Source organism: Pelodiscus sinensis, chromosome 19 (genome assembly GCF_052426305.1).
Source record: "Pelodiscus sinensis isolate ZL-2025 chromosome 19, ASM5242630v1, whole genome shotgun sequence".
Lineage (NCBI taxonomy): Eukaryota > Metazoa > Chordata > Testudines > Trionychidae > Pelodiscus > Pelodiscus sinensis.
In genome coordinates, this window is record NC_143070.1 from 26,655,031 (window position 1) to 26,678,913 (window position 23,883).

General features: G+C 53.2%; 13 non-coding genes across 13 annotated transcripts; 7 read left to right on the forward strand and 6 right to left on the reverse strand.

Moving 5' to 3' along the window:
- The first annotated feature begins 3,551 nt into the window (after nucleotides 1-3,551).
- On the forward strand, nucleotides 3,552-3,623 carry TRNAE-UUC (transfer RNA glutamic acid (anticodon UUC)). The gene has a single exon. It is a non-coding gene; the product is annotated as a tRNA-Glu (tRNA).
- Nucleotides 3,624-5,127: 1,504 nt separating this feature from the next.
- Nucleotides 5,128-5,200, forward strand: TRNAF-GAA (transfer RNA phenylalanine (anticodon GAA)). Its single transcript has one exon. It is a non-coding gene; the product is annotated as a tRNA-Phe (tRNA).
- A 999-nt stretch (nucleotides 5,201-6,199) lies between these two features.
- Nucleotides 6,200-6,281, reverse strand: TRNAS-CGA (transfer RNA serine (anticodon CGA)). Its single transcript has one exon. It is a non-coding gene; the product is annotated as a tRNA-Ser (tRNA).
- Nucleotides 6,282-8,543: 2,262 nt separating this feature from the next.
- LOC142821677 (small nucleolar RNA U3) lies at nucleotides 8,544-8,759 on the reverse strand. The gene has a single exon (XR_012898365.2). It is a non-coding gene; the product is annotated as a small nucleolar RNA U3 (small nucleolar RNA).
- Nucleotides 8,760-10,036: 1,277 nt separating this feature from the next.
- TRNAV-AAC (transfer RNA valine (anticodon AAC)) lies at nucleotides 10,037-10,109 on the reverse strand. Its single transcript has one exon. It is a non-coding gene; the product is annotated as a tRNA-Ala (tRNA).
- Nucleotides 10,110-10,542: 433 nt separating this feature from the next.
- On the reverse strand, nucleotides 10,543-10,615 carry TRNAK-CUU (transfer RNA lysine (anticodon CUU)). Its single transcript has one exon. It is a non-coding gene; the product is annotated as a tRNA-Lys (tRNA).
- Nucleotides 10,616-13,006: 2,391 nt separating this feature from the next.
- TRNAM-CAU (transfer RNA methionine (anticodon CAU)) lies at nucleotides 13,007-13,080 on the reverse strand. Its single transcript has one exon. It is a non-coding gene; the product is annotated as a tRNA-Met (tRNA).
- A 497-nt stretch (nucleotides 13,081-13,577) lies between these two features.
- On the forward strand, nucleotides 13,578-13,649 carry TRNAE-UUC (transfer RNA glutamic acid (anticodon UUC)). The gene has a single exon. It is a non-coding gene; the product is annotated as a tRNA-Glu (tRNA).
- A 1,619-nt stretch (nucleotides 13,650-15,268) lies between these two features.
- Nucleotides 15,269-15,350, reverse strand: TRNAS-CGA (transfer RNA serine (anticodon CGA)). Its single transcript has one exon. It is a non-coding gene; the product is annotated as a tRNA-Ser (tRNA).
- Nucleotides 15,351-17,232: 1,882 nt separating this feature from the next.
- Nucleotides 17,233-17,304, forward strand: TRNAG-UCC (transfer RNA glycine (anticodon UCC)). Its single transcript has one exon. It is a non-coding gene; the product is annotated as a tRNA-Gly (tRNA).
- A 532-nt stretch (nucleotides 17,305-17,836) lies between these two features.
- Nucleotides 17,837-17,909, forward strand: TRNAK-CUU (transfer RNA lysine (anticodon CUU)). Its single transcript has one exon. It is a non-coding gene; the product is annotated as a tRNA-Lys (tRNA).
- Nucleotides 17,910-18,341: 432 nt separating this feature from the next.
- Nucleotides 18,342-18,414, forward strand: TRNAV-AAC (transfer RNA valine (anticodon AAC)). The gene has a single exon. It is a non-coding gene; the product is annotated as a tRNA-Val (tRNA).
- Nucleotides 18,415-20,344: 1,930 nt separating this feature from the next.
- Nucleotides 20,345-20,416, forward strand: TRNAQ-CUG (transfer RNA glutamine (anticodon CUG)). The gene has a single exon. It is a non-coding gene; the product is annotated as a tRNA-Gln (tRNA).
- The last annotated feature ends 3,467 nt before the right edge of the window (nucleotides 20,417-23,883 follow it).

Below are 23,883 nucleotides of genomic sequence, written 5' to 3' on the forward strand. Positions count from 1 at the left end.
ACTTGGCCTTCTGGCTGGCTCTGCCAGTGAAAACCAGGAAGGAGGCCCCTGTAGAATATGGGGATCAATTCCACTGCCTCTTGCACACAAAGCAAGTACTCTGCCCCTTGAGCTAAATCCCCTGCCATTAGGTGCTCGCTCTAGGCCATCCAGCTCATTCCAGAGTCCACAACATCCCTGCAACTGCCGCTGGCTCTTCTCTGAAAATCCCACTAGTGACTCTGCTGGGGGGTGGCAACCTCAGCTGATTTGAGTTTGGTGCTAATAATTTCAGGGTGCTGTGTTCAGGCACCTTGCTGGGCCTTGCAGGCTGGTCTGTTCTCCTTTAGCTGCCTGCTCTGGGTAGGGAGGCCAGAACAAGAACCAGGCTGAGCAGCTTGCAAGGAGCAGGCAGGAGTCCTGGTGGGAGGAGGGAGCAGCAGACACAGACCCCATGCAGCCCCAACCTCGTGGGAGGGGGCTCAGGCCACCCCCTTCCTTCCTCTCTCTCAGCTCCCTCCTCCTGGGGCTGAAAGGGATTTGGATCCTGGATCTGCCTGCCCAGACACCTTCCCCAGTGGCAGGAGAAGATGCTCATCTCTTGCCCCCATTGACACCAATCCACTGACCTAATGACCCAAACTCTCGCTGCCTGCAGTGTCCAGATGAGACAAGTGAGTGAGTTTCTCTGTCCTCCCCTACTGCTTAGCTGGCTGGCAGCACATAAGGTCACAGGAGACTATCCACATGCACCCCTACCAGCACATCACCCAGAGCCACAGCCCTTGTGCCCGTATCTAGGGTCAGCTCTGGGTGAGCTTTAGCCAAGGAAGCAGCAACTCTCAGGAAGGGTTGGGAGGGACCAGGGCAAATCACATAAACATGATTTGCCATTGCCAAATTGCGGTCAGAAAGGTGATATAATGATCAAATGGGAGTATCTTAGAAAGAGAAGAAAAGGCCCGGACACATATAAGCACATGCCAACCCCTGGGGTTGAACCAGAAACTGTTAGATTGTCAGTCTAACTTTATCCCAGCTGAGCTACTTTCAGCAGCCCTGTCAAGCTGTTCATTCTCCGTCTGGGCTGTTGGGCAGCCGGGCTGCACAAAATGGACATCGTCATGTCCTGCCCAGGAAGGCGAGACTGGCCTTTCCACAGCGCCCCTCCCCCACAGCCAGAGCCAAGGTTCCCTCTAAGCCAGGCCTGGGCAGTACAGGCCAGCGGGCTGGATCCAGCCCATCAAGACACTCCCTGGTGGCCCCACCCCCGCAAGCTGCTGAGAACAGGGACTGCTGGGCCGTTACTGTCCCTGCTCCCAGCACAATCCCATTGGCTGATTTCTAGCCATGTGAAGCACCATCCCCCCTCCACTCAGGCTCTTATTCACCGACCCACATGGGCCCTGCAGCTTGTGTGGGGACAGGGCAGACAGGCTGCCTGAGAAATGTGCTGGGCTGCTGGCTGGGAGTGAGCCAGGTAAGTCTCCCAGCCAAAGCCTGCCTTTGGCACCCCAGCCCCTCCCTTCCCTCAACCCACTGGTACCCCACGTAAACCAAACCCTCTGCACCCAAACTTAACCCATACCACTCCCAGATCATTGCCCATCCCTGCTCTAAGCTGTGCAGCAGCCCAGCCCCAAAGCTATTTACTGATCCCTGCCCAGCCAAGGGCTCCAGACTGCCCACAGAGCTGCCATGTCCTCTCCAGTGCCCTTTCACGGGCACTGGGGAGGCCTGAGTCCAGGCAGTGCCCAGCAGAGGCAGAGGGAAGGGCTGGTACTTGGGGTGGGGCCGGGGGCTGTTCTGAAAGGCTGCAGGTGCCGTTAGACCCTTTTGTCCTTCCCTGTCTCACCCCAGCGCTGAGCAACACTCAGTGTCGGTCTGAGCATCCGTCCTGCTCTGGGACGTGTCTCTGTGGCAGGAACCTGCCCAGGCGGCTCTTGCAGTGAGGCCCCTCCCTGGCAGCACCGAGCAGTGAGAGCTGAGTGAAGGGGGAGGCAGGACCAGGGGGAGAAGGCTCCATGACTGTGTCAGAGGGAGGCTCTGCCCTGGCCAGTGGGGAATTGTTGCCTCTCCGAGGGGCCCAGGCCTGGTGGGTCATTTCCCCAGGTTACTGAGTGGGGGCTGGAGCCAGTTCTGGGTTGTCTCCTTCAACAACCAAACTGAACCAATGGATCTTGTGCCGACCTGACACTGCGCTGGGCTAGTGCTGTGTGTGCCACAGAGCTTCCTGTAGCGCTGGAGAGGGGAGGGGCAGTTTGAGTCACCAGCTCTGCCCCTTCTGAAAATGGCGAAGGATAGGTGGGAAGGAGCCTGAAGTAACCTCTTGGGTCTCAACTGCTGTAACATGTAACAGTGAGGTGAGAAAAATGACCATACAGTGGCCATGTGAAATTTCAGGCTGGTTTCACTAGAGATCCTGAGGGTGCAACCTCTGCAGCTCCTGCAGCCATGGAGAGTCAAGGTCTGTGGGCATCAGGTGCTTCTCACTTGTGGGGGAGAAACCTCTTGGGACTTGTGATTTCCTTCTTCCCTACACACCTCTCCAGTCAGCCTTTTCCTGAACCAGCAGTTCTTCTCTTCTGTATCCCAGAAGGACATAAGTAAATGTGAGCAAAGGCTGCAGCAGTAACTCCACTGCCTTACTTCTTACCTTACGTCTCCGTTCCTTTCAAAGGTCTCCACTGCCTCAGGACCCGCTTCCTCAGGGCGCTGCCCCTCTGCCCCTGGGCTGGGAGCAGGAGACTCCACAGTCTCTGCACTTGGGCTGAGAAGTCTCACTGGGACTCGTCTGTTGATGGGTTAGTCAGCCCGATGGCCAGCCGGATCCATTCGGTAGCACTGCCTGAGAGGGAGCTTTACAAGTGCCCAGTGTCCATTGGGATTTTCTGGGGCTCTGTGTAGGGGATTGGGCTTGGCCATCTTTCCACGGGAAATGCCTCTTCTTTGGAACAGCAGCTCCCAGGAGTTCATGGAACTTCTTCTTCTCAGCTTGGGAAAGGGACGACTAAGAGGCAATGAGACAGAGTTTTGTGTAATGATGACAGGGGTGCAGAAAACAATAAGAATTTTTTTCTCCTACTCAAAATCCCGGGTGACAGAATTTAACTGGTAAGTAACCAAGTTAAAAATAAACCAAAAAGAAGCATTTTTGCACCCAGTGGAACTCCTTGCCAGAGGGTCTTGTGAAGATGAAATCTACAAGAAGGTCCAAAACAGAACTGGATAATTTAATGCAGGAAAGGTCAATCAATGGCATTTAACCAGGATGGACAGGGCAGGTGTCCCTAGCTGGTGTATTCTAGAAGCTAGGAATGGGTGACAGGAGGGATCACTTAATAACTGTCTGTCCTGAGGATTCCCACTGGGCAATGGAATTGTCTGCTGTTGTGAGACAGGATCCTGGGCTAGCTGGACAACTGGAAAGGCCCGTCTGGCTGTTCTGATGTTCTGTTTGGTTTCTGTTCTTGTCCCCTTTGGGCAATGGAAAATGGACCCATATCCTGAAGGGGAGAGAAAGTCCGTGAGTGAAAGGCTAGTGTAGGTAAGGAAAAAGGCTTAGTCATATGTCCCTGATGGTCTAGTGGTTAGGATTCAGTATGTTCACTGCTGAGGCCTGGGTTCAATTCCCAGTCAGGGAAACCAACCTTGGCTTTCACATGACAAGTGTCCATTCATCTTACCTTATTGTTACAGCAGCTGTGACCCAAGAGGTTCTCTCAGGGCCCCTTTCCCACCTCTCCCTCACTGCCAAGGCAGCACCTGCCATTTTCACAAGCCCTTCAGAAGGGGCAGAGCTGGTGACTCAAACTGCCCCTCCCCTCTCCCATGTGGGCAGCCCTGCAGGAAGCTCTGTGGCACACACAGCACTAGCCCAGCGCAGTGTCAGGTCTGCACAAGATCCATTGGTTCACTTTGGATGTTGAAGGAGACAACCCAGAACTGGCTCCAGCCCCCACTCAGTAACCTGGGGAAATGACCCACCAGGCCTGGGCCCCTCGGAGAGGCAACAATTCCCCACTGGCCAGGGCAGAGCCTCCCTCTGACACAGTCATGGAGCCTTCTCCCCCTGGTCCTGCCTCCCCCTTCACTCAGCTCTCACTGCTCGGTGCTGCCAGGGAGGGGCCTCACTGCGAGAGCCGCCTGGGCAGGTTCCTGCCACAGAGACACGTCCCAGAGCAGGACGGATGCTCAGACCGACACTGAGTGTTGCTCAGCGCTGGGGTGAGACAGGGAAGGACAAAAGGGTCTAACGGTGCCAGCAGCCTTTCAGAACAGCCCCACCCTCAAGTACCAACCCACACCTCAGCTCTTCCCTCTGCCTGTGCTGGGCAGTACCTGGACTCAGGCCTTCCCGATGCCAGCCTAAGGGCTCTGGGGAGACATGACATCTGTGGGGCTGGTCTGCTATACAGTTTAGGGCAGGGGTGGGCAGAGGGCAATGACTTTTGATAGGGAACCGTTCCCAGGGCTGCACTTTTCCATGCTATTATCGGAGGAGGTGGGGGACTGGGATGCAGGTTGGTGCAGACAGGAGCTTGGGGCAGAGGACTGGGGTGCAGGATCTGGGAGGGGTGAGGGTCCAGCGGGGCAGAGGGTTTGGTTTATGTGGGGTACCAGTGGGTTGAGGGAAGGGAGGGACTGGGGAACCAGAGGCAGGCTCTAGCTGGGAGACACTCCCAGCAGCCAAGCACATTTCTCAGGCAGCCCCTTCCCTGCGCAGGGGGCACAGGTCACACGCCTGGGTGAATAAGAGCTTGTGGGGACTGGCCAGGGCTTCAAGCAGGCAGCTCCCATTGGCCACAAACAAGCTGGGAGCAGGGACCAGGCATGAAGCCTTTTCCTCTACAGCTGAGAGACACAAAGGCCCAGCAGCCCCTTCTCTCAGCTGTGCGTGGGGGCAGGGCGAGCAGGGAATCTGCCTGAGGCTTCTTGCTGCCATGTTGGGTGGCTTCATGGGCTGGATCCAGCCCGCTGGCCTGTATTGCCCAGGCCTGGCATAGAGGGAACCTTGGCTCTGGGCTGTGGGGGAGGGGCGCTGTGGAAAGGCCAGTCTCGCCTTCCTGGGCAGGGCATGACGACATGCAGCCCGGCTGCCAAACATCCCGGACAGAGAATTACAGGCCAGACAGGCCTCTTACCACAGCCAAAGTAGCTCAGTTGGGAGAGCGTTAGACTGAAGCTCTAAAGGTCCCTGGTTCAATCCCAGGCTTTGGCATATACTGATAGGGGCTAATAACTTCAAGTTAGTGGGTTTGCTTAGAGCTGTCATCAGAAGCTGCCTTGTAAGAGGGAAGCTGAGCTGCAGCGTGGGGCTCTATTCTTTTAGGGAGCAGGTACAAGGGCTGCACTTGCAGGATATCAAATGACACCACAAGAAACACTCCCTAGAGGACAGGCTGGAACCTGGCACCACATGAGCCTGTTGTTAGCACCAATGTGCCCCCCCTGGGCCTGAGGAGCACTAGAGCTGTTGGGCAGCTCTGCTCTCTCAGCCTGGGGCTGTCTGTCTGGGCCATGCACTTACACACACTGGCCCCTTTCTAGGACAGGGCTCCTGCTGTTCCTTGGCTACTCAGCCTGGGAGTTGGGCTTATCCCAAGCAGAAGGGTGTTTACTTGGGGAGACACAAATAGGAGCAGAACTTTCTGTTCCCACTTTCTGCTTGGCTTTGAACCAGGAGCCTTTTCCACGTTAAGCAAACATAATAACCACTACCCCACAGAAACATGCTTGTCAGTTTTTTTCTGTACATAAACTTGGACAAATATTCTGTTACTAATTCTTTGCCCAAGGCAGAGCAAGAGCAGGAAACAAGATACCCCCCCCCCCCCACAGTACTTCTCTAGACCCTTTGCTCCCAACACGGGGGGGGGGGTTCCTCTGAAGGAGTGACCCACATCATATCCCCAACATTTCTGCCCTTCATGGATGGACCTTTGGGGGCAGGCCCAGACGCTCCATCCTCTCACTCAACTCCTATCACACACTAGAGCAGGGCAGCGCCATGGGGTAGGGCTGAGCCATGGGGTGCTGGGCAAGGGGCAGAGGCTGCAGGAGCTGAGAGTTTCCCTAGAGCTCAGGGACCCATAATGAGGCCCCATACCCCGTGTCTCTCTCGGAAAGGCTCAGAAAGGGTTTGACTGGGGATGGGGAGAGTGGCTCAGGGGTTGTGCAGCTTGTTGTCTGCTTAGGGGTGTGGCCAAAACACAGGCCTCGCTGTGAGCAGGATTTGAACCTGCACAGGGAAACCCTATTGGATTTCAAGTCCAACGCCTTAACCACTCGGCCATCACAGCTATGAAGGCAGCACTGCCCCAGAGCCAGGGAAACTGGTAACTAATCCCAGTGCCCAGACCTGACGTCACCTCCCCCACCGAATTCACACAGCAAACCTGGCTCCCCGAGAACAGGGGGAGCTTGGGGGCTCATTGCTGGGCCATGGAGTGACGCATCAAACCAGCCCCCTCCTGTGGGGCTGTGAGTGTTGCTGTCCCTGCTGTACAGACAGGGCCATAGATTCACTGGTCTCATTAGCATCCCTTTTCCAGAAAAGGTGCCAACATAGACACAGCCAGCCTGTGTGTCTGTGAGTGCAGGAGTGACATATATATATATATATATCATATGCATATGATAAGTATTGATTATTCTATGTGTGTTCAGTAAATGTGGCGTGTTGCCTTATCCCTCTGAAAAAGATCCCTAGTACTTCTTTTAAGTACAACACTTGCTGCCTGTCTACACTGACGAGGAGTTCTTGCGCAAGAACACTGACGTTCTAATGTGTGAAATCAGGGCTTCTTGCGCAAGAACTATGATGCTCCCACTCAGAAATAAGCCCTCTTGTGCAACTGTTCTTGCACAAAAGGCCAGTATAGACAAGGACCATGAATTTCTTGCGCAAGAAAGCCCTATGATTAAAATGGCCATCAGAGCTTTCTTGCACACGAGAGTGTCTACACTGGCATGGATGCTCTTGTGCAAAAACACATCTCTTGCGCAGAGGTACATGCCAGTGTAGATGCTCTTGTCTGGAAGAGTTTTTGCAGAAGAACTCTTCCGCAAAAGAGTTCTTGCGGAAAATCATGCCAGTGTAGACGTAGCCACAGGGGAGAGAACGCTCATGCAGTGTAGATGCTCTGCAAGTTTTGGGGCAAGAACAGGTGTTCTTGTTCAAAAAGCCTGCAGTGTAGACATGGCCTTGGAGCATCTGCACTATGGCTGTGTCTAGACTGGCCACTTATTCCCGAAATCAGCCGCTATTCCGGAAAAACTTGCCAGCTGTCTACACTGGCCGCTTGAATTTCCGCAAAAGCACTGACTTCCTACTGTAAGAAATCAGTGCTTTTTGCGGAAATACTATGATGCTCCCGTTTGGGCAAAAGTCCCTTTTCCGCAAAACTTTTGTGCAAAAGGGCCAGTATAGACAGATGAGATTTAATTTCTACAAAAAAGCCCTGATCGCGAAAATGGCAATTGGGGCTTTTTTGCGCAAAAGCGCGTCTAGATTGGCCAGGGACGCTTTTGCGCAAAAGTGTCCATGCCAATCTAGATGCTCTGTTCCGAAAATGGTTTTAATGGAAACCTTTTCTATTAAAAGCATTTCCGGAAAATCATGCCAGTCTAGACACAGCCTATGAGTGTGTTTTTGCACAAGTAAATTTACAGCTCATCAGAAGAGAGGGCTTTTTGTGCAAGAGTTATTCCTCTTTCTATGAGGAATAAGCCTTTTTGCGCAAGAGCTCTGACTTTTTCCAGGAAAGCGACCAAGTATTGCTCTGTCATCACTGAAAGATGTTATGGCAGCTGTGACCCAACAGGTTACTTAGAGTTCCCTTCCCAGCCTCTCCCTCCCCACCTGCAGGAAGCTCTGTGGCGCACTCAGCACTAGCCCAGCTAGTTGTTGAAGGAGACAACCCAGAACTGGCTCCAGCCCCCACTCAGTAACCTGGGGAAATGACCCACCAGGCCTGGGCCCCTCGGAGAGGCAACGATTCCCCACTGGCCAGGGCAGAGCCTCCCTCTGACACAGTCATGGAGCCTTCTCCCCCTGGGCCTGCCTCCCCCTTCACTCAGCTCTCACTGCTCGGTGCTGCCAGGGAGGGGCCTCACTGCTTGTCAGTGTTCCCGTTCCAGGAGCAGGGTGAGTTTCGTCTTGTGCACCAATATTGAGTTTGTGGGCACTTGTTTAGGGGAGAGCCCCCGCGGCATCTGCCAGTTACTAACAAATATCTTAGCTACATGTTATGGGAGAAAGACACTACCCCAAGGGATAATTAACACCGGGCTGTGGCTAGTATCTGTCTCCCCCAGGGCCACTAGGGAACAGATGGGAGACAAGGCATGAGGCAGATCCAAGGGGCTGGCTAAACCCAGTGTAAGAAGCAAATGGAAAAAGACCCAAAAGCAGGTGAGAGAACAGCATGAAAACATCAGGATCAGGACCAGAGTAGCACATATAAAACCACGAACTCAAGAAAAGCCAGGACAGGATGATAAAGTGAAATCGCTACTCCTTTCAACTTCAAAACTAATTTAGAACTTTTTGACAGTAGCCAACCACTCAGCCTATGCTCTCTGCCTCCAGCTTCCCAACAGGAAACAAGGACCAATCATCAACAGCAGACAACAATTAAATCAAAGCAACACTGTCAGCTTGCTTCATGCTCAGAAAAAAACACTATCACTCATCCTCATGGCTAGTGAAACCAACCACTTACAACTGCATTTCTCTAATTACCAACTATAGAAATGATCTCTGAAAGTACAGTCTTAGCAGCCTGCTCGCTACACACCCACACTCCTGTGCATTCACTTTCTCCTCATGGGGAATGTTTTCACACAACACTTAAAAAACTAAAGGACAGAAATAATCTCAGCAAAGTGCTTGTCCCATTCAAACACGCTCCACCAGGTTTAGAAATCTGCATATTAGAATATGCTCCGTGTCCCTGTTTACAGAAACACGTCTCCTGATTAGCATGTGGAGCACCTGGTAGCCAATCAAAATCTCCTGCTGTTTCTTCCTGAAACTGCAGTTCCTGGGGCTCCTCTAAGTCAGTGGTAACAAACTTCCAGTCCGCGGACCAGCAAGGGGCCGAAAACCCCCTGCCTGCCAGGCAGAAGTGGAAAGTGACTAAGTAGAAATACTTGATTAAACTACTCAAGACCTTTTTTGAGTATTTGTACTTTCCTCAAGTAATTTATTTTTGTCACACTTTGATTTTTATTCAAGTTATTTTATTTTTTTAGACAATATTGTACTTTTTACTCCACTCCCATGTCCAGAGGCGCTGGGTTACTCACGACTCGCATCATTCTGATTTGCTAAAGCCCAGCTGCATGTGCAGGAAACGAGTCATCCAAGAAACATCCAATCCACAAGCACAATGCCCCTGCCAAGGAAGAAGCCTTTTAATAGCTGCTCCAACACCTTGTCATTCAAACCCAGTATCCCTGCAGGCCCTGCCAGCCTGAGACCTGAGCGAGCAGGGCGGCTGCCCAGGGCTCCGTGCTGAGGGGGGGATATGAGCAGTCTCATGTGACCTTGCCTGGGGCCAGGCAGCTAAACAGGAGGGAACCCAGCAGCCGGGGTCATGGAGGACAGAGGCACTTGCTTGTGTCTGGTGAGTCCTCTGCTCTGGTGGGAGCAGCAGCAGGGTGGGTGGGTGCCGGGGGCAGGGGCTCCCCATTCTCCCTGGGACAGAGGCCCCTGTGGAAGCCCTGTGGGGGGAGGTGGGGCAGGCTGTGCTGGAAGAGGCTGGGGGTGGGTATCTGAGGGGGTGGGGATTGAAGAAGCGTCTTTGTGGGCACTTGGGCCCGTGTGCTCTGATGCTCACTGACGAGCTGGCTGACCATCACACCCCAGCAAGCCCCCCAGCTGCTCTCCCAGGGCTGTGGCTGACCAGCCTACACTGCTGCCAGCCCGGGCTCAGCTCTGCCAGCGACCTGCCCAGCCACCTCCCTGCCAGGGTCTGCAGACGTGTCATCAACAGGCTGGTCAGCAGCAGCAGCTGCAGTTACCTGGGCACCGCAATAAGGGAAGACCCTGTGTTTCTGCCTGGCTTTGAACCAGGGACCTTTTGCATGCTAGGCAAACATGATAACCACTACACCACAGAAACACATGTCAAGGGATGGAACTTGTCTGACTGTTCTGTTCCTGGCTCTTTCTAACACCCTGCTCTGCAGGGGAGGGGGATGCTCCTTGTGAACACTCCACCTCTTGTTCTCAGGGAAGCGCCTCATTTCCTCACCACCCCCTTGAGATTTGTAGCTCAAAGCTGGAGCTGCTGTGGCAGGAGGTGAAGCTACAGAAGCTGACAGGGGACAATCAGCAGGAGGAGGGTTATTTTTTCTCCTCCCTGGGCTGATGTGGCTAGAACTGAGGAGAAGAAAATCCTCTTCCCTTCTCCTCAGAAGATGGAAATTGCAGTTGGTTCTCTCTTTGGTTCTACTAAAGCTGGACCCCAGGACTAGACTTTTTCTTTCTAAAACCATGGTGAAAGCTGAGAGCCAACTTCTCACAGGCTGAGAATGTGAGTTAAGGAAGGGCACCGCCCAGCATGGGGCTCGAACCCATGACCCTGAGATTAAGAGTCTCATGCTCTACCAACTGAGCTAGCCAGGCTGGGTGAAAAAATGGCTCCTAATATCCCATCTCATGGTAACAGGAGCCAAGTGTTCTCCACTGCCTGACTCAAGGCTCTTTCTTGCCCCTAATGGGGGGTTCTGGTCTGTGGAGAGGTTTGAACTCAAACCCCACTCCCGACACACGCACTTCTTTCCCCACGAGGAACGGCCCCATTTCCATCTCTCCAGGGACAGGAGAAGGGCTCTGGCCTGGTCTCTGCAAAATGCTCAGCCTGTTTCATTTTCTGCAGGAACGAGTGGGATCCATGCGCCCTGTTCCCCAGTGAGAGGTATGTGTCCTCTTCCCCCTTTCCACAGACACAGCAGGCCAGGGGGCTATGAGCCTCCAGAGGCCCCTTCCTACCTGGCCTCCCACAAAACTGGGGGGAAAAGCTGCTAGACCCAGCCCTCCTGGGCCAAGCCATGGCAGAGGTAGCAGGATTCACTCCCATCGTCTCCTGCCTGTGCCCTGGTGCTGAGGGGCCGGCCTCTTTCCTGCTGCCCCAACTCTTATTCCCACAATGCACTTTGTGCAGGGGCCATTGGTCTTTCTGCCAAGGTGCGTGGCTGGGAGCCAGGACTCAGGACCCTTCCTAAAATATACAAATCCCCTGTCCCCTCCAGGGGCCAGGTGAGTGACTTGCCTTGCATATGTGACAGCATCAGACCCCTCCCACCCGTCTGCTCAGTGTGCAGACCAAGCCCAAGGGTAGCACCTGGGTTGTGTGTTACACAAAAGCCTCTTGTTCCCTGCCCAGTTCCCAACATTGGCTGCTGATGCTAACTTCCATGGGGATGTAGCTCAGTGATAGAGTCTTTGACTGCAGATCAACTGGTCCTTGTCTCAACTCCAAGTGCCCCCTTGGAAAAAATTCCTTCTAGTGTAAACATTTTCCTTTCCACTTCCATCACACTCTGGCTTTACATTGCTTGAGGTTCTTGACATTAATAAGATCCCTTAATGCAGATCTACTCAACATTGGGATCCCTGGCAGCCATAATCAATGGCATTTAACCAGGATGGACAGGGCAGGTGTCCCTAGCTGGTGTATTCCAGAAGCTGGGAATGGGTGACGGGAGGGATCATTTAATAACTGTCTGTCATGAGGATTCCCTCGGGACAATGAAATTGGCTGCTGTCGTGAGACAGGATTCTGAGCTAGTTGGACAACTGGCATGGCCCAGTCTGGCTGCTTTGATGTTCTGTTTGGTTTCTTTTCTTGTCCCCTCTGGGCAAGGGAGAAGGGACCCCTCATCCTGTGAAAGGCTAGTGCAGGTGAGCAAAGAAGCATGTGTCCTGTTTCCTATATTGTATTATTGTAGTAATAAACCTTTAGATGTTAGATGCTAAAGGATTGGCTCAGCGTGATTTGTGGGTAAGATCCAGAGGGTAAATTGACCAGGGATCTGGCTGAAAGGTGAGTTCAAGGGGAAACCTCACAAAGGAGATTCCAGGCAGCCAGGACATGGGGGTCTCTGAGGTTGTTCTGTGAGGTCACTGCTTCCCAGCCAATGAGCTGAGGTGCTGTAAAAGTTCCTTGTGATGTCACTGCTGCCTTGCAGGCTCATGTCCTGCCCCTGGCCAGCCCCTTGGCATGTGTGAGCTGCTCTCCCTGCCCCCCTCACTCAGGGCTGGTTCTGGGGCTCAAGCAGGGAACATCAGAGGCTGGTCAGGGGGCCACATTGCTAGGCCAGGGACCCTCCTGTGGGGCTGTGAGTGTTGCTGTCCCTGCTGTACAGACACGGCCATAGAGCCTCAGGAGGCTGCAGCAGTGGGAGACACTTCCCTGGTTTCGGGAGGGAGACGAGATGAAAAGGCTCATGATTTGGAGCCAGCTACAGATACCCATGGAAAGCTGATTTTCAGAGGCGTGTGATCACCCCTTCCTGTGTATCTGGCTTCTTCAAAGTCTGCACCCAAATACTCTTCCCTTCCTCGACAGGTGAACCCCACCCCTGCTGAGCAGCCCTCCCTGCAACAGCATCCCATGGGCAAGAAAGCCAAAGTCCTCTGCCCACTGAGCTGTAGCTTTCTGTGCCCAGGGGGCCAGACACCGCCTGGGCTCGATGGCTGGAGGGAAATGGGGAACGGCTGCACTTTGGGAGTTAAAAGTGTTGTCTGGAAACATAAAGAGCCATTTTAAAGACACTTTGGAGGAGGCCACCATGGCTTAGCTGGCTCTCCTGTCCCAGCAATTGCAGTTAGAGCCCTGCCTTGCCAGTGCCAGCAGCTTCTGCAGGGGCTCCAGGCTTGTGATTTCCTTCTTCCCAATACCCCTCTCCAATCAGCCTTTTTCTGAACCAGGAGTTCCATGGGTGGCCACTGGCCAGGGGAGGCCTTTTCTGTGTCCCAGAAGGGCATAAGTAAATGTGAGCAAAGGTTACAACAAGGCACCACTGGGAGTTGAACCCAGGATCTCCTGTTTATGAGGCAGGTGCTTTAGCCAGCTAAGCCATGGTGCCCTCCTCCAAAGTGTCTTTAAAATGGCTCTTTATATTTCCAGACAACACTTTTAACTCCCAAAGTGCAGCCGTTCCCCACCTCCCTCCAGCTCTTGCCATGACTCAAGGCCTGCGCAGCCCAAGACATTTGATCCAAAACAGAACTGGATAATTTAATGCAGGGAAGGTCAATCAATGGCATTTAACCATGATGCACAGGGCAGGTGTCCCTAGCTGGTGTATTCTAGAAGCTGGGAATGGGTGACAGGAGGGATCACTTAACAATTGTCTGTCCTGAGGATTCCCACTGGGCAATGAAATTGGCTGCTGTCATGAGACAGGATCCTGGGCTAGTTGGGCAACTCACATGACTCAGTCTGTCTGCTTTGATGTTCTGTTTGGTTTCTGTTCTTGTCCCCTCTGGGCAATGGAAAATGGACCCGCATCCTGAAGGGGACAGAAAGTGGTCTGTGAAAGGCAAGGGTAGCTAAGGAGAGGCCCATATTCATGTTCATGTGTCCCTGATGGTCTAGTGGCTAGGATTTAGCACTTTCACTGCTGAGGCCTGGGTTCGATTCCCAGTCAGGGAAGCCACACTCGTCTGTATTAATGAAATCTGCTGAGTCTTTGCCCTTTTCCATCATGGGGAGTGCCTGTGGGTTGAGGGAAGGGAGGGGCTGGGGTGCCAGTGGGAGACACTGGGGGAGACACTCCTAGCAACCAAGCACATTTCTCAGGCAGCCCCTTTCCCTGGGCAGGGGGTACAGGTCACACGCCTGGGTGAATAAGAGCTTGTGTGGACTGGCCAGGGCTTCAAGCAGGCAGCTCCCATTGGCCACAAACAAGCTTGGAGCAGGGACCAGGCCTGAAGCCTTTTCCTCTACAGCTGAGACACACAAAGGGCCCAGCAGCCCCTTTCTCTCAGCTGTGCGTGGGGGCAGGGCGAGCAGGGAATCTGCCTGAGGCTTCTTGCTGCCATGTTGGGTGGCTTCATGGGCTGGATCCAGCCCGCTGGCCTGTATTGCCCAGGCCTGGCTTAGAGGGAACCTTGGCTCTGGGCTGTGGGGGAGGGGCGCTGTGGAAAGGCCAGTCTCGCCTTCCTGGGCAGGGCATGACGACATGTGGCCCGGCTGCCAAACATCCCAGACAGGCTTTTTAAAGGCAAAGTAGCTCAGTTAGAAGAGCATTAGACTGACGCTCTAAAAGTTCCTGGTTCAATCCCAGGCTTTCGCATGTGCTAACAGGGGCTAATAACTTCAAATGTTAATGGGTTTGCTTAGAGCTGTCATCACAAGCTACTCTGTAAGAGGAAAGTTGATCTACACGCTGGGTATCTATCCTTCCAGGGGAAAGGTACAAGGGCTACACTTGCAGGAAATCAGGTGGTACCCTAAGAAACACTCCCTGTTGGCCTGGCTGGACGATGGCACTGCATGTTATTAGCACCAATGTGACCCCCTGGGCCTGAGGAGCACTAGAGATGTCAGGCAGCTTTGTCCTCCCAGCCTGGGTCTGTCTGTCCGGGCCAGACACTGGCCCCTCTCTTTCTAGGACAGGGCTCCTGCTTTTCCTTGCTTTACTCAGCCTGGGAATTGGGCTTATCCCAAGCAGCAGGAGCTGTGTTTACCTGGGGAGCCACAATAAGAGCAGAACCCCTGCTCCACTTTCTGCCTGGCTTTGAACCAGGAGCCTTTTCCACATTAAGCAAACATGATAACCACTACCCCACAGAAACATGCTTGTCAGTTTTTTTCTGTACATAAACTTGGACAAATATTCTGTTACTAATTCTTTGCCCAAGGCAGAGCAAGAGCAGGGAACAAGACCCCCCCCCCAATACTTCTCTAGACCCTTTGCTCCCAACACGGCGGAGGGGGGGGCTGTGTGCCTCAGGAGGAGTGACCCACATCATATCCCCAGCATTTCTGCCCTTCATGACAGGCCCAGACGCTCCATCCTCTCACTCAACTCCTATCACACACTGGAGCAGGGCAGCCCCCAGGGGTAGGGCTGAGCCATGTGGTGCTGGGCAAGGGGCAGAGGCTGCAGGAGCTGAGAGTTTCCCTAGAGCTCTGGGACCCATAATGAGGCACCATGCGCCGTGTCTCTCTCGGAAGGCGCAGAAAGGGATTGACTGGGGACATGGAGAGAGTCTCAGGGTTTGTGCAGCTTGTTGCTCTGGTTAGGGGTGTGGCCAAAACACAGGCCTCGCTGTGAGCAGGATTTGAACCTGCGCAGGGAAACCCTATTGGATTTCGAGTCCAACGCCTTAACCACTCGGCCACCACAGCTGTGAACACAGTAATGTCCCAAGACCAAGGAAACTGGTAACTAATCCCAGTGCCTAGACCTCACCTCACCTGCCCCACAGAATTCACACAGCAAACCTGGCTCCCAGAACACAGGGGAAGCATGGGGGCTCCTTGCTGGGCCATGGGGTGAAGCATCAAACCAGCCTCCTCCTGTGGGGCTGTGAGTGTTGCTGTCCCTGCTGTACAGACAGGGCCATAGAGCCAGGGAGAGGTTCACTGAACAAGCCAAGGGCACCCAGTGAGTTAGAGCCCAGCCCTGCCCCCAGCTCCCTGCCCCACAGACCAATGTGCTGACTCCCTGGCTGCCCTGGGGCTATTTGCATTGGCCTCTTTTGCTGTCTTTTCTGCTGTGAGACATTGGAACAGTTGGCCAGGGCGTCCTGCAGTTCCCATCTCCCTCTGTGCAGGTGCTGTCCAGAGCCCCTACTCGCAAACGCTGACACTGCTGTTAGGTCCAGACCAGAGGTGAGTGTTTAAGGGTTATTTCGGAAGAAGGGTTTTCTCCCCAAATAACTGCATCTAAACAGTGTTTTTTATTTCATAATAAAGTATTTTGAAACAGCACCCGGACGCGATTATGCAAATGTAACGCAGGATATTTAAATCCCGGTTTCAGTTACAATTTTGAATGTCTCCATTTGCATCCCTCTCCTGAAGGAGACTGCAAGTGTCAACATGTCCCGGGTGTTGCAACCTCCCAGCACTCACCTGATGTTCCCTCCCCGCTGCCTGAAGACGTTTGGGAGTCCTCCTGCGTCTCCTGGAGCTGCAGGTCATCAGTGTTGTCATCCTGAAGCTGCCGCCGCTGCTGCCCAGGTGTCTCCATCCCAGACTCCACAACTATCCCTGGAGACAGGGGCTCCCCACACCCCGGGATTCGGTCCAGTTCCTCACAGTATGCACAGTGCTGCGGTGCTTCCCCAGAGCGGGACCTGCCCTCATGGGCCCTCACATACCCATCCCGCAATTTGTTGACCTTGGGTCTGACTTGGTCTAGGATGCAGGAGGGGGGAGGTGGCCTTTCTCTGCAAGGCCATCAGCCATTGGACCATATGTTAGATAATTTCATGGAGGTTAGGTCCATAAAAGCTATTAGCCAGGGAATAGAAATGGTGTCCCTGGCCTCTGTTTGTCAGAGGCTGCAGACGGATGACAGGAGACAAATCGCTTGATCATTGTCTTCGGTCCACCACCTCTGGGGCACCTGGTGCTGGCCACTGTCGGCAGACAGGACACTGGGCTAGACGGACCTTTGATCTGACCCAGTATGGCCGTTCTTATGTTTTTATGTTCATAAATGTTGCATTCCTCCTCCTGGACTGCCGGGCCTGCAGAGACTCCCCCTCGGATCACAGCTCCAAGAGGGTCTTTATCTCTGGCCCAGACACTGACAGTGCCCAGTGTTTCTGCCCCTTGCTTGGTCCTGTGATGTGTCCCTGGAGGGGTCTCTGGGGGCTTGTGCCTGTGACATGGCTCTCCGAAAGGCAGACGTGCTCGATCTAAGGGAAAGGACCCAGAAACAACACTTTACAGCAAAAAACACAAGGACGGCTCTTGGTCCTCATCCCTGGGCCACAAAGAGTATCCAGAAGTCACTTCCCCACCTCTCCCTTGGCTGCTCTAGAGCTTAGTCCAAAGTCTGATAAACTCTACTCTCCCACCCAACAACCTCTGGGACTCCTCTCCTGCCCAGCTCCTTAAACCATGGAGAGTGCAGGGCAGTCACTACCCCAGCGTCACCACTTCTGGTCTCTGCCTAATAGCCAAGAAGTTCTGCTTTACCCAAACCACACAGGCACCCTCTCGCCTCATGGCAGATGTAGGATTTCCTCACTAATTTTCTCAGCAAGTTTTCAGGCAGGCATTGGTGGTATAGTGGTGAGCATAGCTGCCTTCCAAGCAGTTGACCTGGGTTCAATTCCCAGCCAATGCAATTTAAAGAGGGAGCATCAAATATCCTTACTGAGGCTTTACTTGAACCCTGAAAAATGGGACCGGCAGGCTACCTTTTGTGGCTTTTCATCCTCTCCGAGAGCATGCACAGTAATGTGGTTCCTCCCTCACATACCTCTGCTGCGATTCCTTGACCTTGGCTCTGACTTGGTCTAGGATGTTGGAGGCTCATAGCCCCCTGGCCTGCTGTGTCTGTGGAAAAGGGGGAAGAGGACACATACCTCTCACTGGGGAACAGGGCACATAGATCCCACTCCTTCCTGCAGAAAATAAAACAGGCTGAGCATTTTGCAGAGACCAAGCCAGAGCCCTTCTCCTGTCTCTGGAGAGATGGAAATGGGGCCATTCCTTGTGGGGAAAGAAGTGGGTGTGTCGGGAGTGGGGTTCGAGTTCAAACCTCTCCACAGACCAGAGCCCCAATTAAAGGGCAAGAAAGAGCCTTGAGTCAGGCAGTGGAGAACACTTGGCTCCTGTTCCCCTGAGATGGGATATTAGGAAGCTTTTCCCACACATCCTGGCTAGCTCAGTTGGTAGAGCATGAGACTCTTAATCTCAGGGTCATGGGTTCAAGCCCCATGCTGGGCGGTGCCCTTCATTAACTCACATTCTCAGCCTGTGAGCAATTGTCTCTCAGTTTTCACCAGGGTTTTAGAAAGAAAAGTCTAGTCCTGGGGTCAAGCTTTAGTAGAACCAAAGAGAGAACCAACTGCAATTTCCATCTTCTGAGGAGAAGGGAAGAGGATTTTCTTCTTCTCGGTTCTAGCCACATCAGCCCAGGGGGGAGAAAAAATAACCCTTCACCGGCTGATTGTCCCCCGTCAGCTTCTGTAGCTTCACCTCCTGCCACAGCAGCTCCAGCTTTGAGCTACAAATCTCAAGGGGCTGGTGAGGAAATTAGGCGCTTCCCTGAGAACAAGAGGTGGAGTGTTCACAAGGAGCATCCCCCTCCCCTGCAGAGCAGGGTGTTAGAAAGAGCCAGGAACAGAACAGTCAGACAAGTTCCATCATTTGAAATGTGTTTCTGTGGTGTAGTGGTTATCATGTTTGCCTAACACGCAAAAGGTCCCTGGTTCAAATCCAGGCAGAAACACAGGATCTTCTCTTATTGCGGTGCCCAGGTAACTGCAGCTGCTGCTGACCAGCCTGTTGATGAGCCCAATGCTCATGTGACAGGGTGGGTAACGTCAGCTGATAATGCCCCTGGGTGCCAACCTGGGGAAGCCAGATAAATTAGGCCAGGCAGCTGCTTGTGCCTTGGCCTCCCCTGACCTGTGAGGCTGGTGCATTGGGCCGGCTCTGTCTGCTGCCTCCCTTGTGTGACTTGCCCAGTGTAACAGGCCAAATGTCGGAAAAGCCTCTTCCAAAAAAACAAACAGACAAAAAAAAAGCAGAAGAAAAAGCTGCACAAATTGGGTTTGGAAATTTGCGTAGCTTTTCCCAGAAGAGCAGTGTAGGGCAGACATAGCCTGAGTGTTGCTCAGCACTGGTAGGAGACAGGGAGGGATAAAACGATCTAATGGCACCTGAAGCCTTTCAGAACAACTCCCAGCCCCAGCAACAAGAACCAGCCCTTCCCTCCATCCTCACTGGGGTCTGCTGGGAACTGTCTGGACTCAAGCGCACCCCAGTTTCACCCTAAGGATTGCCTGTTCTGTAAAAGCTGCACCCTGGAAATGAGAACGCAGCTAAAGTGACACTCGTGGGACTTGAACCCACAACCTTTGAATGTCTAGCTGGGCTCACATGAATCACTGCAGCTTAAAATAGTGCTAGAAAAGTAGCCATGTTAGTCTAGGGTAGCTGAAACAAAATACAGAAAAAACCAGTTTCTTGCCATTTCAACCAGAAAGGACATTATCTCAATGACTTAATTACCTGCATCCTGCTTCAAAAGCCTTTTAAAACTGCACTTTAAAGGGAATCCTCTGAACTGTTATTCATGCTAAAATTCGACACTTTACGGCGGGGTCCTAACAAAGACTCTAGTTATCTTACCCATTACAAAGATAGCTTCCCCAATTATCACCTCTAATATCATTAGCTCACAGACATTTACCTTCCCCCCCGGCATCCCCGTTCTGTTCTGAAATTGGATTTGTCCTTTTCATATGTGTTCGGTTTTTTTTTGTATCCTTTGATATATATGGTGGTGACAATTTTCTTCCACTATTTGATCTGAGGAAGTGGGTCTGGCCCACGAAAGCTCATCATCTAATAAACCATCTTGTTAGTCTTTAAAGTGCTACATAGTCCTGCATTTTGTTGCAGCTTAAAAGCCCAACATGCTTTCCATTGCACCACAGAGCCTGATATCTCCACTCTCTGCTTTGCAGCACGGCAATTGCTGGTGGCAAAGAAAGGGGAGCCAGGTCTGTCTCTTTTCGGAGATCAGGTAGGAAGAGGGAGGGGGCCACTCAGCCCCTGACAGTAAAAATAATGGATAAGAGCTGAACTGCAGTTGGAGAATGTGGGCATCGATCCCACTGCCTCTCGCATGCTAAGCAAGCGCTCTACCACTTGAGCTAATTCCCCTGCTGCATTTACAAAGGCTTTTCTGGAGGCACTTAACCCTAACCCTTCTCCACAGTGACATCTGTCATCTAGGTTAGTTAGTCGTGGGAAAGGAGAAGGCTCCGAAAAGGCCTCAAGGGCAACTCTCAAGGAGACTCCCTGCAGCAAAGCCATGGGGGGGCTCTGAGATGGCCCCTGCCCTGCAGCCTGTCCCACCTGGCCATTGTCATGGACTCTCTGTGAGGTCACCACCTCCCAACCTCCTTTAGCCAATAAGCTGAGGGGCTGCGAAAGGCCCTTGTGATGTCACTGCCACACCCACCCCTGCCCTCCAGGGCTAATGTCCTGCCCCAGGCAGCCCCTTTGCATGGCTGAGCTGCTCCCAGGGGTGAAAGTGACACATTTCTCACAGGGAGTCCTGGGAGATGAAGCAGCTGGAGGGAGCCAGGAGAGCAGAGGCCAGCCTGAGAGCTGAGAGTCAGAGGTGCCCACTGCATTTTCCCACCACAGGTCCCATGGTGTAAGGGGCAGCACTCAGGACTCTGAATCCTGCAATCTGAGTTCAAATCTCAGTGGGACCTACTAAGGCTGAGCTGGTTGTTACAAGGTTGAGGTGCTTTGGCTTTTATACCCTGAGGTTCACTGGAGAAAATTTTGTTCCTCTTGCTGGGTGTCTGAGGCCACTGGAGCTCCATCTCCAGACTGAGCAGGTGGGTGGGAAGGGCCTGATGCCATCACAGCTGCAGGGCAGGTCACCCACCTGACTTCTGAGCTGAGCCCGTGCTGGAGGCAGCCAGAGAGTGTGAGCGGGTCAGAGGGGGAATTGGGGGAAGGGTCCTGAGTCCTGGCTCCCAGCCATGCACCTTGGCACAAACACCAATGGCCCCTGCACAAAGTGCACTGTGGGAATAAGAGTTGGGGCAGCAGGAAAGGGGCCGGCCCCTCAGCACCAGGGCACAGGCAGGAGAAGATGGGAGTGAATCCTGCTACCTCTGCCCTGGCAGGAGGGCTGGGGTCTAGGTATTTTTCACCCCAGCTTTGTGGGAGGCCAAGTAGGAAAGGGCCACTGCAGGTGCACAACCCCCTCGCTGCTGTGTCTGTAGAAAGGGGGGAGAGGACACACACTTGTCACTGGGGAACAGGGCGCATGGATCCCTCTCGTTCCTGCAGAAAATGAAACAGGCTGAGCACTTTGCAGAGAACAGGCCAGAGCCCTTCTCCTGTCCCTGGAGAGATGGAAATGGGGCCGTTCCTTATGGGGAAAGAAGTGGGTGTGTCGGGAGTGGGGTTCGAGTTCAAACCTCTCCACAGACCAGAACCCCACAGTATGGGCAAGAAAGAGCCTTGAGTCAGGCAGTGGAGAACTCTTGGCTCCTGTTATGCTGGGATGGGATATTAGGAAACTTTTTGTACAGAGCCTGGCTAGCTCAGTTGGTACAGCCTGACACTCTTAATCTCTGGGTCATGGGTTCAAGCCCTATGCTGGGCAGTTCTCTTCTTTAACTCACTTTCTCAGTCTACAAACAATTGGCTCTCAGTTTTCACCAGAGTTTTAGAAAGAAAAAGTCTAGTCCTGGGGTCCAGCTTTAGTAGAAGCAAAGAGAGAACCAACTGCAATTTCCATCTTCTGAGGAGAAGGGAAGAGGATTTTCTTCTCCTCAGTTCTAGCCACATCAGCTCAGGGAGGAGAAAAAAATAACCCTCCGCCCACTGATTGTCCCCGTCAGCTTCTGTAGCTTCACCTCCTTCCAGCAAATTGAAGAAGGCCGGGTCCCCCCCTGGGGACTCCAACCCAAACCCTAGGACCAAGGGATTTACAAGCCAGATGATCAATGTTTGCTGCACTTCTCCCTCCCCCAAACTATGCCAAACCTCAAAGGTAAATTCTACAGCCCCAGCAGCTGGGGGGGATGTGCATTTCAGAGCCTCTGCCCGCTGAGCTGTAGCCTTCTATGCCCAGGGAGCCAGACACCGCCAGGGCTGGAGGGAAATAGGGAATGGCTGCACTTTGGGAGTCAAAGGTGTTGTCTGGGACCATAGAGTAGAACAGTTTCACCAAACTCCCTGAGGAGGCACCATGGCTCAGTTGGCTTTTCCTGAACCAGCAGTTCCATGGGTGGCCAGGGGAGGCCTCTTCTGTGTCCCAGGAGGACCTAGGAAAATGTGAGCTGCCACCACACATGAATCCCTCACCGCTGCCGGAGCCACTCCCTGTGCTCAGCGGCCGGCTGCTAGCATGTGCAGGCTGGGATGCTGTGTGCAGGCAGCCTGCACGTGCAGGATATGATGTAGTGCGCTGTGAGTGGAATGGCCCCATTCCCGCCTCCCTTCCCGCGCTGATCCAGTGGCCGAAAGGGGCTGTGGCTGTTGCTGACAGGGAAGTAGCTGGGAGGCAAGATGCTGGCAGCAAGAGAATCCGGCTGCCTCTTTGCCCTGGGTCTCAGTGCACCATGTTAACTGCAGCCACCTTGACCAAACCTCAAACCAGCTGGACTAGCCAGCCCACATCACAGTGAGTCACTAGTGACCCTGTCAGAGAAGAGCCCTTGGCAGTTGCAGAGACATCGCTGCAGCTGTGTGAGGCGCATTTCTTGAAAGGGCCACTTGTGAATTGCACTTTCATTTGCCGGCTAGCTCAGTTGGTTAGAGCATGGTGCTAATAATGCCAAGGTCATGGGTTCAAGCCTCATGCTGGCCACAGAGGTGTTTGTTTTGTTGACTTGCCCTCATTTTGCCTCCTGCTATGGACAGGGAAGCAGAAGCAGGCAAAAGGCTCAGGTGTTTGCAGGACTCAGGCCAGAGAGCTGGTAGGAGGAGGCTCCAGCCTGCACAGCCCCAGTGGCTGAAAGGGCCTTGGCCTGGCCAGCTTCCCCCAATAGCAGGGAAAACTCTTCTCTTCCCTCCATTGTCCCCAGTGGGGTGACCTGATGCCCAAATTCCTGCTGTAGCAGTGGCTACCCCAAGGTTCCCTGCAGGGGTCAGGCTCCCCAGCACAAGGCACAGAGGGAGACTTAATGGGTGTGTCTAGACTGGCCAGTTTTTCCAGAAAATCAGCCACTTTTCTGGAAAAACTTGCCAGCTGTCTACACTGGCTGCTTGAATTTCTGCAAAAGCTCTGACTCCCTACTGTAAGAAATCAGTGCTTCTTGCGGAAATACTATGCTGCTCCCGTTCGGGCAAAAGTCCCTTTTGCGAAAAACTTTTGCGCAAAAGGGCCAGTGTAGACAGTTGAGATTTGTTTTGCGCAAAAAAGCCCCGATGGCGAAAATGGTGATCGGGGCTTTTTTGCGGAAAACCGCGTCTAGATTGGCCACGGATGCTTTTCCGCAAAAAGTGCTTTTGCGGAAAAGCATCCGTGCCAATCTAGACGCTCTTTTCCGCAAATGCTTTTAACGAAAAACTTTTCCATTAAAAGCATCTCCGGAAAATCATGCCAATCATGCCAGTCTAGACTTAGTCCCAGCGTTAGGTAAGAAATTGTCTCTCATGAACCTAAGCGGAAGGAAGGCAAAGCAGTGGAAGTGGGAGGGTTTTGCAGCCAAACACTAGCAGGTCCCACTGAAATTTGGACTCAGCTTGCAGGACTCCCAGGCCCAAGTGCTGCTCCTTACACCATGGGACCTCCACCCAACAGCACTTCCTCAGCTCAGTGACTCAATTATGCTGAACTGGAGCCTCAGCTCATGCCCACTGGGACCAGCTTTGCTTGTTTTCCTTCCACCCAGAGCCCCCTTCTTCTCCTGGACTGCAAGAAGCATCCCTGGGACAAACCCAGGCCTCTGCCTCCCGACAGCCAGCCCCACCCCCACAGGATTTGGTAGAACAAGAGGGAGGGTTCTCCTCAACCACTGAGTCCCAGAGCCTCTGGTTTGCCTCCCTCAGCTTGGCTTCCATTCTCTGTCCTATTCCTCCTTGGGCCAGTCTCACAAGGAGGCAGCAGGAAGAGGTGGCCCCATACCTAGCCTCAGGATGGGCAGCAAGACCTGAACTTTCCTGGGCACCAAGAGGAGCTGCAATGAAAGCAGAACATCTGTTTCTGCCTGGCTGT